This window comes from Lissotriton helveticus, chromosome 7 (assembly GCF_964261635.1).
Source record: "Lissotriton helveticus chromosome 7, aLisHel1.1, whole genome shotgun sequence".
NCBI lineage: Eukaryota > Metazoa > Chordata > Amphibia > Caudata > Salamandridae > Lissotriton > Lissotriton helveticus.
Window position 1 is genome coordinate 800,625,658 of NC_136068.1, and position 13,894 is coordinate 800,639,551.

Below are 13,894 nucleotides of genomic sequence, written 5' to 3' on the forward strand. Positions count from 1 at the left end.
AGGTACCGGCACCTCTGACATGCAGCGGCCTCAGTCATGGGTGTGGGTGTGGGGTGAACTTGGTGTGGGCTTTGTATGGCTACTGGCATGGCATGGTGTAGCGACTGCTGGCACTGGCCTCGTTCGTTGGGCTCAAAGTGCATGCGCTGCTGCAATAAGAGGGTTTGCTGCATTGGTGCTAACATCTGAACAAAGTTGTTCTATATGTAATAGTACTCTTAGTTTTCATGGGACACAAATCGACACCTCACCAGAGCTGCGCAACATCCATGGACCACTCGCAGGAGCCAAGCTCAGTGTTTTAACTTGTGTCAGGAGGCATACTGCAGTGTTAGAATTGGGGGTCTCTGGTTGGCACAGATATACACTTGTGACAAACAGGGATCCTCTCCTCTGTCAGGGAAAGGGAACTACTCCTCCGAATAACCCCTGCTCACCCTTCAGGTTGCGTGGCGCAAGCAGACAAGGCTGAACAGGTACTTGCACTGCTGCGCTCGCGCTGCTGCTAGCGCTTGTGTTTTTAATATTCTCCTGGTTTGTCATATTTGCGTTAGCTTACTTTATTTTCCCCCTGCTTTTAGCGGGTCTAGGTTGGGCATTCCCCCTCCCTCTCACCGCATATAATTGAGATAACATCACCGCCGCTTTGGTGGGTCCGGGTCCCAGGGGTGGTCCTGCTTGGGCGCCATCTTGCTTTGGGCTCTGCCCATCCCGGCGGGCGCCATCTTTGAGCGTCCTTGCGCTCGCACTGTTGCTCGGAGCGCCTATTTAAGGCGGACTCGCAGTTGCTTGCTGCCTGAACAGGTACTTGCACTGCTGCGCTCGCGCTGCTGCTAGCGCTTGTGTTTTTAATATTCTCCTGGTTTGTCATATTTGCGTTAGCTTACTTTATTTTTCCCCTGCTTTTAGCGGGTCTAGGTTGGGCATTCCCCCTCCCTCTCACCGCATATAATTGAGATAACATCACCGCCGCTTTGGTGGGTCCGGGTCCCAGGGGTGGTCCTGCTTGGGCGCCATCTTGCTTTGGGCTCTGCCCATCCCGGCGGGCGCCATCTTTGAGCGTCCTTGCGCTCGCACTGTTGCTCGGAGCGCCTATTTAAGGCGGACTCGCAGTTGCTTGCTGCCTGAACAGGTACTTGCACTGCTGCGCTCGCGCTGCTGCTAGCGCTTGTGTTTTTAATATTCGCCTGGTTTGTCATATTTGCGTTAGCTTACTTTATTTTTCCCCTGCTTTTAGCGGGTCTAGGTTGGGCATTCCCCCTCCCTCTCACCGCATATAATTGAGATAACATCACCGCCGGTTTGGTGGGTCCGGGTCCCAGGGGTGGTCTTGCTTGGGCGCCATCTTGCTTTGGGCTCTGCCCATCCCGGCGGGCGCCATCTTTGAGCGTCCTTGCGCTCGCACTGTTGCTCGGAGCGCCTATTTAAGGCGGACTCGCAGTTGCTTGCTGCCTGAACAGGTACTTGCACTGCTGCGCTCGCGCTGCTGCTAGCGCTTGTGTTTTTAATATTCTCCTGGTTTGTCATATTTGCGTGAGCTTACTTTATTTTTCCCCTGCTTTTAGCGGGTCTAGGTTGGGCATTCCCCCTCCCTCTCACCGCATATAATTGAGATAACATCACCGCCGCTTTGGTGGGTCCGGGTCCCAGGGGTGGTCCTGCTTGGGCGCCATCTTGCTTTGGGCTCTGCCCATCCCAGCGGGTGCCATCTTTGAGCGTCCTTGCGCTCGCACTGTTGCTCGGAGCGCCTATTTAAAGTCGCCCTCTCCCGCGCAGCGGGACGCGCTGTCGGGGCGCCTTCGCGTAGCCTGAGTCGTGCCAGAGTCGTGCCAGAGTCGTGCCAGAGTCGTGCCAGAGTCCTGCCCGTCTGCGCCCGTCAGCAACGAGGAAGCGCGAGTTGCGGCAGGGCTCTGGTCATAAAGCCCGATTACCAGCATGCAGGCTTTACCGAAACTCAGTTATACGCGGGTTGAGCTGTTGTCCATTGGTGGTAGGGTCGATGTTTGTCGGTGTCATCCGGTGGACCCCTTATCCGGCCCATATGTATGTGCCTGTAATGGTTGGTCCCTAGACAAGCCGGCCAGGATTCGATCTCTGGAAGAGAGTGTCCCGACCACGCGCAATAACACCGCGGGTCGTGTGCTTTGGATTTGGAACCTGAACGTGAGGTCATTGGTCAAGCATCACCAATCTGTACATGACCTCATTGAAAAGGATTCGCCCGACCTACTCTTCCTCACCGAAACATGGCTACAGGACTCGGATGCCGCTATCCTCAGTCTTACTTTTCCATCGGAATATACGGTGTTTACATTGAATCGTTCGACGAGGGGAGGTGGCATCGCCATGGCAGTAAAATCGTGCTTCCCCTCGGAATGGAAATCTCTTGGTCTGCCAGCCTGTGAGAGTTCCCTTTTTAAAGTGGCCTTTAGCCATCATTTCACGCTTAGCGGTATCCTCATCTACTGCCCTCCAGGCAACGACACAGTTTTCAAGGCCGCTCTTGCCGATATGGTAAGTTCTTTTGCGCCTAGCTGTGCGAATTTTAACATCACGGGTGACCTCAATATTCATTTCGACTGTAGGACGTCTACGGCAATAGACACACTGCTCGCGGACCTTGAAGCACTGCAACTTGTTCAACTTGTTACACTTCCCACCCATGTTGGGGGACATATTCTTGACCCCTTTTTCACCACTCTCGAGAGGGCGAAGGTGTCCAACCCGATTCCGGTGGGCTGGACTGACCATCTGTTGGTGGAAGTTTTTTGTCCCATTGATGATCTGCCATTCAAATCGGTGGATAGGCTGATTTTTAAAAGGCAGTGGCACAAGCTTAAACTTGAGGAGTTTTACAGGTCACTCGAGAAGGAACCCCTGAGCTCTATTCTGAATGTGGAACAAGGTTACGAAATGTTTTGCAAATGGATCTCGGATGCCCTCGACTCCCTCATACCAATGTGCTGGTCAAAATGTCATACTAAAATACCAAGCACGTGGTATAATAATTCTCTTGCCGAGCTTAAAAAAATCTGCCGGAAAGCTGAGAGGGAATGGAGGAAGTCTTACGATCTTAGTCTGAAGTCCTCCTATTTTGCCAAACTTAAGATCTATCACAGGGCAATTTGTAGAACTCGTGCCTCATTCTATGCCCAGGAATTCCAAACCAGTACCAACCCCTCAAAACTAATTTTTAAGGTCCTTAAAGACCTTTTGAATAAAAGGGCCACCTCGGCTGAAATCTGCACCGACGCCCATTGTGAAAGTCTGGCATCCTTCTTTGTAGAGAAAGTGCAGACTATCTACCGAGGATTTGACCTGTCTCTGCTCGACTCAGAGCCAGTTGGCTCTAACTCCCTGGCTGTTGAGACTTTGACCTCCTTGCCGGACCTGTCTATGGAGGCTTTTGACATGCTGAGCCTCAGGATTAAATCTGGCTCTCCGTTGGATCCGCTGAAGCCTGATCAAATCAGGAGTCTCTCCCCTTGGTGTTGTGCTCCGATACTTTCCTTGGTTAATTTGTCGCTATCTTCCGGAACGGTCCCCTCTTCGTGGAAGCAGGCGGTAATCACCCCTGTTCTGAAGAAGGCAAATTTAGACCCGCTCATGCCTGAGAACTACCGCCCCATATCCCTTCTTCCCTGGATAGCCAAAGTCACTGAGGCTTATGTAAATTCCATCTTATCTGACCATCTTTCTCGTAACCATATTCTGGACCCGAGTCAGAATGGCTTCCGGTCGGGACACAGTACTGAGACCGCTTTGCTCTGTATGATCGAGCACCTACGTGGGGTGCTCGACTCTGGGCGAACGGCGGCGCTCCTTTTATTAGATCTGAGCGCCGCATTCGATACTGTTTCCCACCGTGTTTTAATTCGGCGCCTAGAGGAAGCTGGAATAGCGGGGACTGCTCTACAGTGGTTCTGCTCTTTCCTCTCCGGTCGGTCCTTTAAAGTGGCTATACCACCTGGCCAGTCCACTTTCCATCCTTTGGATCTGGGGGTTCCTCAGGGCTCCTCGTTCAGCCCAACCTTGTTCAACCTCTATGTGAAACCGCTAGCTGCGATCGTCAAACAATGGGGTTTGACGATGACCTCATATGCTGACGATACGCAGCTGGCGGTGACACTGAGCGGAGACCCTGAGGTGGATGACCCCAGATTCCGAGCAGGACTAGTGGCCGTAGCAAATTGGTTAAGAACCAATTGCTTACAACTGAACGCCAAAAAAACTGAAGTTATGGTGTTGGGGAAACATGCAGAGCTTTGGGGAGATCAGTGGTGGCCTCCTGAACTGGGCGTCACTCCCGTTCCAGTCTCCGAGGTAAAGAATTTAGGAGTTTTGCTGGATCCCGCTCTTACTTTTACGAGCCATACGAAGAAGGTTGCAGCCACCTGTTACGGTATTCTGCGAGGCTTAAGACCTGTTCTTAAGTTTTTTGATCCCTCCACCCGGCAGCTCGTGGTCCAAGCCACGGTTTTATTTCGGCTGGACTACGGCAGCGCGCTGCTGTTGGGGATAAACCAGGCAGAGGCATCCAGGCTTCAAAGGGTACAGAATGCTGCGGCGCGGGCCATTGTCGGTCTTCCTAGACATTGTTCTGTGTCCAGCACTATTTCTGCCCTTCATTGGCTGCCAGTCAGGAACTTGCTTATCCCCTATATCCCTTTGAGGTCCTTGAGATCGGAGGCTCTTCATCTTGTGGTCTGCCCCCATTTTAAACTCAGTAGGATGGGTGGCCGCTCCTACCGAGTGCTTGCCGCTGGTCTGTGGAATTCTCTCCCGGTGCACATTCGTGCTCTGAATAATCTTACCGTTTTCAGACGTGCTATTAAAACTTTCCTGTTTTCTGTACTGGGTTAGCCGTTCTCTTGATTTTTCTTCGTGTTATGTTTTAGTACCTGTTCAAGCGCCAGGACGCCCCTTCGCTGGGGCAGCTGTGCGCTTTATAAAAATCAATAACATAACATAACATAACATAATCCTCAGGGCGCTAAGTCAGTTAAGCATTTATGACCACATACAGTAAAATTACAGACCCACCACAAATGGACACTAGGCGTAAGATTTGTATAAAAAATACGTAGGCTTTATGTAAAAATAGGTTTCATGTGCAGACTTACTTACAAGACCATTAACGTTTAGAAAATGAGGTCACAAGATTTAAAAAGGCAAGTGTTCTTTTAGGGTTCTTTCAGCAAGGTACACTGGGGGTCAATGCGCGCTTCGCGCTGGTGAAGTGACCCATTGACAAGTGAGAATCGGCAGGGAAAACAAATGTTGCGGACCCTGGATCCGATGCGAACTCAGGCTCGAATTCACGATACACTGTATCTAGCCCCGGACTGTCCCCTGGAATCCTCCAGCCCTGTGACTCACAAAAACCAGACAGCAGATACATATCCTAGCAGAGGCTGGCTGAAATGGTCAGGCAAGCAAATGCTAACTTTCTAAAAGTAGCATTTGCAAACACAGGATATTAAAATAAACTTTACTAAAATAAGTATTATATTATTCTGAGTTCAGGCATACTAAACTTGACTTTCTACCATGTTCCCTGAGCCTGCTGGGATTATAGAGTGTAATAATTACAGCAGCCCATTCTGGCCCATGAGAACAGGTAGCCTTACAATAGTGAAAAACGAAAATGGCTGTAATTCACTATTAGGACATGCCACACACATCAGGGCTTGTCCTACCTTATGCTTACAATGCACCCTGCCCTGGGCTTGGCACAGGTATACACTTGTGACAAACAGGGACCCTCTTCCTCTAGTCAGGGCAAGAGAACTACTCCTCAGAATAACCCCTGCTCACCCTTCAGGTTGCGTGGCGCGAGCAGACAAGGCTAATCCTCAGGGTGCTAAGTCAGATAAGCATTTATGACCACATACAGTAAAATCACAGACCCACCACAAATGGACACCAGGTGTAAGATTTGTATCAAAACTACGTAGGCTTTATGTAAAAATAGGTTTCATGTGCAGGCTTAATTACAAGACCAATAACGTTTAGAAAATGAAGCCGCAAGATTTAAAAAGGCAAGTGTTCTTTTAGGGTTCTTCCAGCAAGGTACACTGGGGGTCAATGAGCGCTTCGCGCTGGTGAAGTGACCCGTTGGCAAGTAAGAACCGGCAGGGAAAACAAACGTTGCGACCCTGGATCCAATGAGAACTCAGGCTCGAATTTGCGGTACACTGTACCTTGCTGCGGGTGCCCGAGGTGTTGCAGGCAGGGCCACAAGTGAGGCAGGACCTGGGACGAGGCCGGTGGGTCTCCCGCTGCACTATCCGGCTCGGAGCCTCCTTGAGGTGCGAGGCGGGGGAGCGGGATGGCGTGGAGAGGTGTGGGCGATCCGGGGTCTAGGGTGGCTCACGGGGCGAGGCACCGTTCAGGCCTGCAGAGCGTACTTCTTCTGGGTACGCTGGAAAGTGCATGGCGTACTTGTCCGGGTACCGGCGTACGAGCCGTACTCTGCCAGTACACGTCGCAGGGACCGTACCTGTGGATCTGTGGGGGCGTTGTGTTCCCGGGTAGTCAGGCACCGCACGGGGCCTCTGGCACGGGACGTACCAGAAACTCTCTGGAAGTGCGGCACGGACCTTGGAGTGCAGGAGGGCAAAGCGGAGCGGCCGAGTATGTGTCGAAGTACGGGCCGTCCGGGGCTATGAAATGCGCTTCCTGCGAATTCCGGCGGGAGGGGGTGAGAGGTGCACCAAGGGCTCCGTAGCAAGCGAGGTGACAGGAGAGCAGGCGGCCCGGCCCGGCGGGGAGAGAGCGACTTGAACTTGAGTGCGGCTCTCAGCGGGCCTGGGAGGCCAGGCTCCGGGCTGTCACAACCTTAGGAGGGGGTCGAGGGCACCAGTAGTCCCGGCTCCGGTGAGGGAAGAGAACGCAAGGGCCCAGCAGCAGACGGGCACAGGCAGGATTGAGCCCAATGGTCCTGGGGCTCAGTTCAGGGGGCAAGCTCAGATCAACCCCTTGGAGATAGTTTCAGGCACAAATGTAACAAAGTCCTTTCTGGTCTTTTCCTCTCCTCTCTCAGCAAGGCATCACTGCAGGCCAGTCCTTCAGGTCAGGGACAGTCTTTCCTCCTTAAGCTTCTCTTGGTCCTTCTAGTCGGGCAGAGGTTCTTTGTGGTTAAAACAGGATCTGATTTGTTAGGGGCAGAGCTCCACTTTTTATACACAGTTTCTTTGGTCTTTTCAGGCCAGGGGGGCCTTTGCATAGTCCAATTTAGCTCTGGAGCACGTTGTTTTGCAGACTGAGGTTCTTCTTTCAGAGAGCAGGGCAGGAACATCAGACACTCTCCAGGGGGTGTAACCAGCATTGTGGTGGCAGAGCACAGCCCTATTCAGAGTCAAGGGGCACTCCTCCCACCTATCCTGGAGGTAATCCCTCTATTCACCACCTGGCAGCCCAGACTGTCCCCTGGAATTCCCCAGCCCTGTCACTCACAGAAACCAGACAGCAGATACACATCTTAGCAGAGGTGGGCTGAAATGGTCAGGCAAGCAAATGCTAACTTTCTAAAAGTACACTAATATACAACTTGCTCCCCTCACACTTCTTTGTTGCTTGATATTGCAAGTACATGAATCAGGACTACTTCTGATTATGTAGGTTTATTTAATTTCACCCTTTACTTTTCAATTTTAAGTACAAAAAGGTTTGTCATTGCATGTATGAGAAACACGAAACATATAAAACGTTTAGACAAATATGCAAACCATAAATGACAACAAAACTTATCAAATTCAAAATATGAAACAACACATTTGCACATTATTTGAATATTACAACATTTGTTCAAATTGCAACCAAAGTGCTAGTATCAAAAATACTCTTTTTCATAAGTTCATTGAAGGACAAAGAGTCTGAAAGAGGGCTAATAGGATACAAATCAATGAGTCCAAATCGTAATTAATCCTGTTTGTTTTATAGCCTTCTTTGTGCCGACGCGTTTCGAACCCTTTAATTGGATGAACGGGGTCTCATCATGGCCTTGTCACTTCTAATATCTGTGTGTTATGTGCAAAAAGAGAAAAGAGAACAACATCTTAGTTCTGTTGTCCTAGCCCATTTCACTTTACTTTCACTCTGCCTCTAGCCAAAATCGTACCTGTAGCTTTGCTTGTGGCTGGATTCACAAGGTTCAACAGCCTTCTAGCTCTCTGACTGTCTCTGGGAAATCTGTAAAGTTAGTTATGGATATTTTAGAAAATTGTAAACTGAGTGGTGATCGTCCCTAGCTCGTGAGGGGTGCTTTCAATTCATACCTGTTTTTAGCACCGCTGCTCTTAAAATGTGTCTTCGTCTCCCCCTTTGTTTTCTGTTTTCTTTTTTTGGAACTGTGATGTGGCTTGTGCTCCCTATTTGTAAAAGGTCGAGGTTATTTTAGAATTCATATTCGGGCATGCTTGTTTAACGTGTGGGAGGTTTTACAAAATCATTCTACCTTCAAGGGAAACGTCCCTCGGCAAGCGTGAGTCTGCTCTCTTGGCGTTGCAATTCCGTTTTCTTTAATCTGTCAGAAAAACGGGGGTTTAATTATTCTATGTTTGGCTTGCATTTGTGTAATATATTTAGTTCATTTCGGCCCGTTTGCTCCTACCTTTAGTGGAAAAACGCGGGGCTCGAAGTTAAAGCATCCGCCAGTCTTCGGTGCTCAGTCAGTCTGTCCTTCCGCGTTCCAGCCGGCATTCGTTAGCCACAGACATCTGACTGCCAGCGTCATAAGGAACTATCAGTGACGCAGTCCAGGGTTTGTGGGACTTGTAGTTCGGAATGATTGGTGTACCATCTTGTATAAAAGAGGTTTGTCAAGGTGATCTTATGAAGGAAACACGTTATTGCGCTGACTCACACGAAGCACTATTAAAGCATTTAGCCTATACATTTTTCAAGGGAGTTAAAGCCTAGAAACTTCTGACAGTGTGTTTAGACCACTTTGGGTACTATTGAATTTCAAAATTAGATATGCCTCTTTTGTTAGAAGCACATTTTCAGTATCTGGGGGGCATTTCATCTGGTTAATGCTGTATAGTACAGTCCATTTAAATTCAGTTTCTCGATGGTTTTTCTCTGTAAAATGCTGCACCATAGGCGCATTTGCTACCTTATTCTTTATTCTGGATCTGTGCTGCGTAATGCGAGTATTTACTTGTTGGTTAGTTTTCCCAATATAGATTTTGTCACATGGACATACGATTGCATACACAACATTTCTTGTCCGACAATTGGAGAATCCTACATTCTTCCATTTGATATTTTTATGGATGAATTCAATCCCTTCCATTGTAGTTTCGCAAGATACGCAGTTCCCACACTTATGGTGTCCCACTATGGGTTTGAGACCCCATTGAGAGAGCAAATCACTTTTTGTTTTTTGGATTCGCACATCAGCACGTACCAGTTGCTGACCAATGCTTTGGTTCTTTTTATATGCGAATATCGGCCTCGGAAAGGGACATTCCAGTTCCTCTAGGAGATGCCAGTTTTTGAGGATCATTTGTCTGACTTTATGGGTATCGGGACCGTAAGTGGTCACACAGACCATCTTGTCAAGCTCAGGTTTTTGCTTGTCCTGTGATAGCAGGCACTCTCGGGGAGTGTATCTAGCTCGTTTGAGCGAATGCTTCAGTAATTTTTTGGGGTAACCTCTGTTGATCATTTCGCCACAGAATGTCTTGGCATGTTGGTCATATTCCGCAACTTCTGAGCAGTTTCTCCTTATCCTAAGGAGCTGCCCACAGGGGAGGTTCGCTCAAAGATTTCTGGGGTGGTCACTACTATGGTGTAGGATTGTATTTTTATCAGTCTTTTTCTTAAAAAGGGATGCTTTTAGGCAACCCTTATCATTAGAAATTTCTACATCGAGAAACGTCATTTTGCTGTTACTTTGATCAATCGAGAATTTAATATCCTGATGTCTGTTGTTCAGCCATTGGTGAAATGCCATCAACTCAGTGTGGCTCCCCTGCCACAGGAGCCACACGTCATCGATGTATCGCAACCACTGTTTGATGTGTGCTTTAAATGGATTATTGTTCTCCACAAATTTGTGCTCATATTCTGCCATGTACAGAACCGCCATCTCAGGCGCATAGGGACATCCCATGGCCGTACCCTTGATTTGGATGAAGAACTGGTCATCAAAGCAAAAATAATTTTTCTTTAGTGTCAATTCAGCTAGTTGTAGAATGAACGATGTGGGGACCCGATGGGGTCTCTCTCTGGTGTCTAAGTACATTTCCATAACCTTTAACGCCTCATCTTGTGGTATTTGCGTGTATAGTGACGTGACGTCCATAGTCACCATAATCTCAGTTTTGTTGTCAAATTCCATTCCCTCAACTTTGACCAAAAAGTCGGTGGTATCCCTGAGGTATGATTTTACATGGCTCACAAACGGCTTCAAGAAAAAGTCTACATATTTAGAGATCGGTTCCAGGCACGAATCGCACCCAGAGACGATCGGTCGACCTGGTGGATCATTGAGTCTCTTGTGGATCTTAGGCAAAAATACAAGATCGGTGTTCGTGGACATTTCTTTACCAAGAATTCTGCCTCCTTGGGTCCCACGAACCCACTGTCAATCCCTGTTTGCACTAGTTCTTTTATAACCCCTTGTATTTGTTTGGATGGATCTTCCTGGAGTGGTCTATACCACACCTGATTGTTTACCTGTGTGGACCCCTCTCTAAGATATTTGTCGCGGGGCCAGATCACTACTGCCCCGCCCTTGTCGGCCGGTTTGATGACCACAGTTGAATCCTCCCTGAGTGCCCTCAATGCTGCTTGTTGTCCTTTGCTTATGTTCTGGTGAACATACTTTTGGTTCCTTTCAAGTTTATTTAAGGAAGATAGCAAAACTTGTTCAAATACATGAATCTGTTTTGGAATATTGTGATTCGGGCAGAAGGTGGATTTATTCCTGAGTCCTGTTGTTTCCATCTCAATACTTGGGGGTTGATTAGCAAAGAATGCTTTTAGTCGTATCTTGCGACAAAAAGCAATGATCTCCATTTTTGTTTTTGCAAAATCTGTATGTTTTCTGGGGACAAATTTGAGTCCTAGATTCAACACGGATTCTTCGTCCTGTGTTAAAACATTTTTAGACAGATTTACAACGGAAGAGGGTGCTCTCACGACTTGTAGAATTGTTTGCGTGTCCGCATTTCCCATGGCATTTTTTGCCTTGGTTTTGGCTGTTGGCCCTTTTCTAAAAAAGAAACTTGTTTTTTATTATTGCTTCTTGAATCGGAGCCCAAAGAGTCTGATGAGGTTGTCTCTGAAAATGTTTTAAATCTGTCGCGAGAGCGTCCCTGATAATTATATAGTGCTCCGCGTGAGTCTGCTTGTGAGTAGTAGTCGTCCTTCAAGAATGGGTATGCCTTCTCCAAGGTAAATGACTTTGAATCTCGCTCGTACTGGGCAGTTTTATTGTTAATGGTGATATCTTTGAACTGCAGGATTTCCTTCTCTATTTTCTCTATTAAAGTCTTCGCATCGGGGATCACCTCACTTTCTGCAATACTTTTAGTTAATTTCTCGATTTCATCAAGTTCCTGTCGACAAAGTCTTTGTGCGGTCTCAATGGTGTGAACCATGAGGTCCCGGCTACATTTTGTGTTTATCTGACTAAAGCCTAATTTATATTCAGCGTCCTCCGTAAAGATTACTGGGACATTTTTCACCTGAAGCCCCCAAGGGACTGTACTATACAGCATTAACCAGATGAAATGCCCCCCAGATACTGAAAATGTGCTTCTAACAAAAGAGGCATATCTAATTTCGAAATGCAATAGTACCCAAAGTGGTCTAAACACACTGTCAGAAGTTTCTAGGCTTTAACTCCCTTGAAAAATGTATAGGCTAAATGCTTTAATAGTGCTTCGTGTGAGTCAGCGCAATAACGTGTTTCCTTCATAAGATCACCTTGACAAACCTCTTTTATACAAGATGGTACACCAATCATTCCGAACTACAAGTCCCACAAACCCTGGACTGCGTCACTGATAGTTCCTTATGACGCTGGCAGTCAGATGTCTGTTGCTAACGAATGCCGGCTGGAACGCGGAAGCACAGACTGACTGAGCACCGAAGACTGGCGGATGCTTTAACTTCGAGCCCCTCGTTTTTCCACTAAAGGTAGGAGCAAACAGGCCGAAATGAACTAAATATATTACACAAATGCAAGCCAAACATAGAATAATTAAACCCCCGTTTTTCTGACAGATTAAAGAAAACGGAATTGCAAGGCCAAGAGAGCAGACTCACGCTTGCCGAGGGACGTTTCCCTTGAAGGTAGAATGATTTTGTAAAACCTCCCACACGTTAAACAAGCATGCCCGAATATGAATTCTAAAATAACCTCAACCTTTTACAAATAGGGAGCACAAGCCACATCACAGTTCCAAAAAAAGAAAACAGAAAACAAAGGGGGAGACGAAGACACATTTTAAGAGCAGCGGTGCTAAAAACAGGTATGAATTGAAAGCACCCCTCACGAGCTAGGGACGATCACCACTCAGTTTACAATTTTCTAAAATATCCATAACTAACTTTACAGATTTCCCAGAGACAGTCAGAGAGCTAGAAGGCTGTTGAACCTTGTGAATCCGGCCACAAGCAAAGCTACAGGTACGATTTTGGCTAGAGGCAGAGTGAAAGTAAAGTGAAATGGGCTAGGACAACAGAACTAAGATGTTGTTCTCTTTTCTCTTTTTGCACATAACACACAGATATTAGAAGTGACAAGGCCCTGATGAGACCCCGTTCATCCAATTAACGGGTTCGAAACGCGTCGGCACAAAGAAGGCTATAAAACAAACAGGATTAATTACGATTTGGACTCATTGATTTGTATCCTATTAGCCCTCTTTCAAACTCTTTGTCCTTCAATGAACTTATGAAAAAGAGTATTTTTGATACTAGCACTTTGGTTGCAATTTGAACAAATGTTGTAATATTCAAATAATGTGCAAATGTGTTGTTTCATATTTTGAATTTGATAAGTTTTGTTGTCATTTATGGTTTGCATATTTGTCTAAACGTTTTATATGTTTCGTGTTTCTCATACATGCAATGACAAACCTTTTTGTACTTAAAATTGAAAAGTAAAGGGTGAAATTAAATAAACCTACATAATCAGAAGTAGTCCTGATTCATGTACTTGCAATATCAAGCAACAAAGAAGTGTGAGGGGAGCAAGTTGTATATTAGTGTTCTAAGAAGGTCCAGCCCCCTCCACGTCCCTGGACCTAACTCCTTAAGCTTTAGCAACTTTCTAAAAGTAGCACTTGGAAACACAGGATATTAAAATAAACTTTACTAAAAGAAGTATTTTATTATTATGATTTCAGGCATACTAAACTTGACTTTCTACCATGTTCCCTGAGCCTGCTGGGATTATAGAGTGTAATAATTCCAGCAGCCCAATCTGGCCTATGAGAACAGGTAGCCTTACAATAGTGAAAAACGAAAATGGCTGTAATTCACTATTAGGACACGCCACACACATCAGGGCTTGTCCTACCTTATGCTTACAATGCACCATGCCCTTGGGCCTACCTTAGGGGTGACTAATATGAAGTTAAGGGAAGGTTTGGAGGCTGGCAAGTGTGAGGACTTGCCCAGCCAGCATGACAGTACCAGACTGCACGCAGGTCCTGCAATGGCAGACCTAGACACATTTTAAAGGGCTGCTTCTGTGGGTGGCGCAACCAGCGCTGCAGGCCCACTAGCAGCATTTGTATTTACAAGCCCTGGCACTCCTGGTGCACTTTACTGGGGACTGACAGTAAACCAAATAAGCCAATCATGGAAATCAATTACATGTACACTTTCCATAGGGAGCACTTGCACTGTGGCACTGATTGGCAGGGCACAG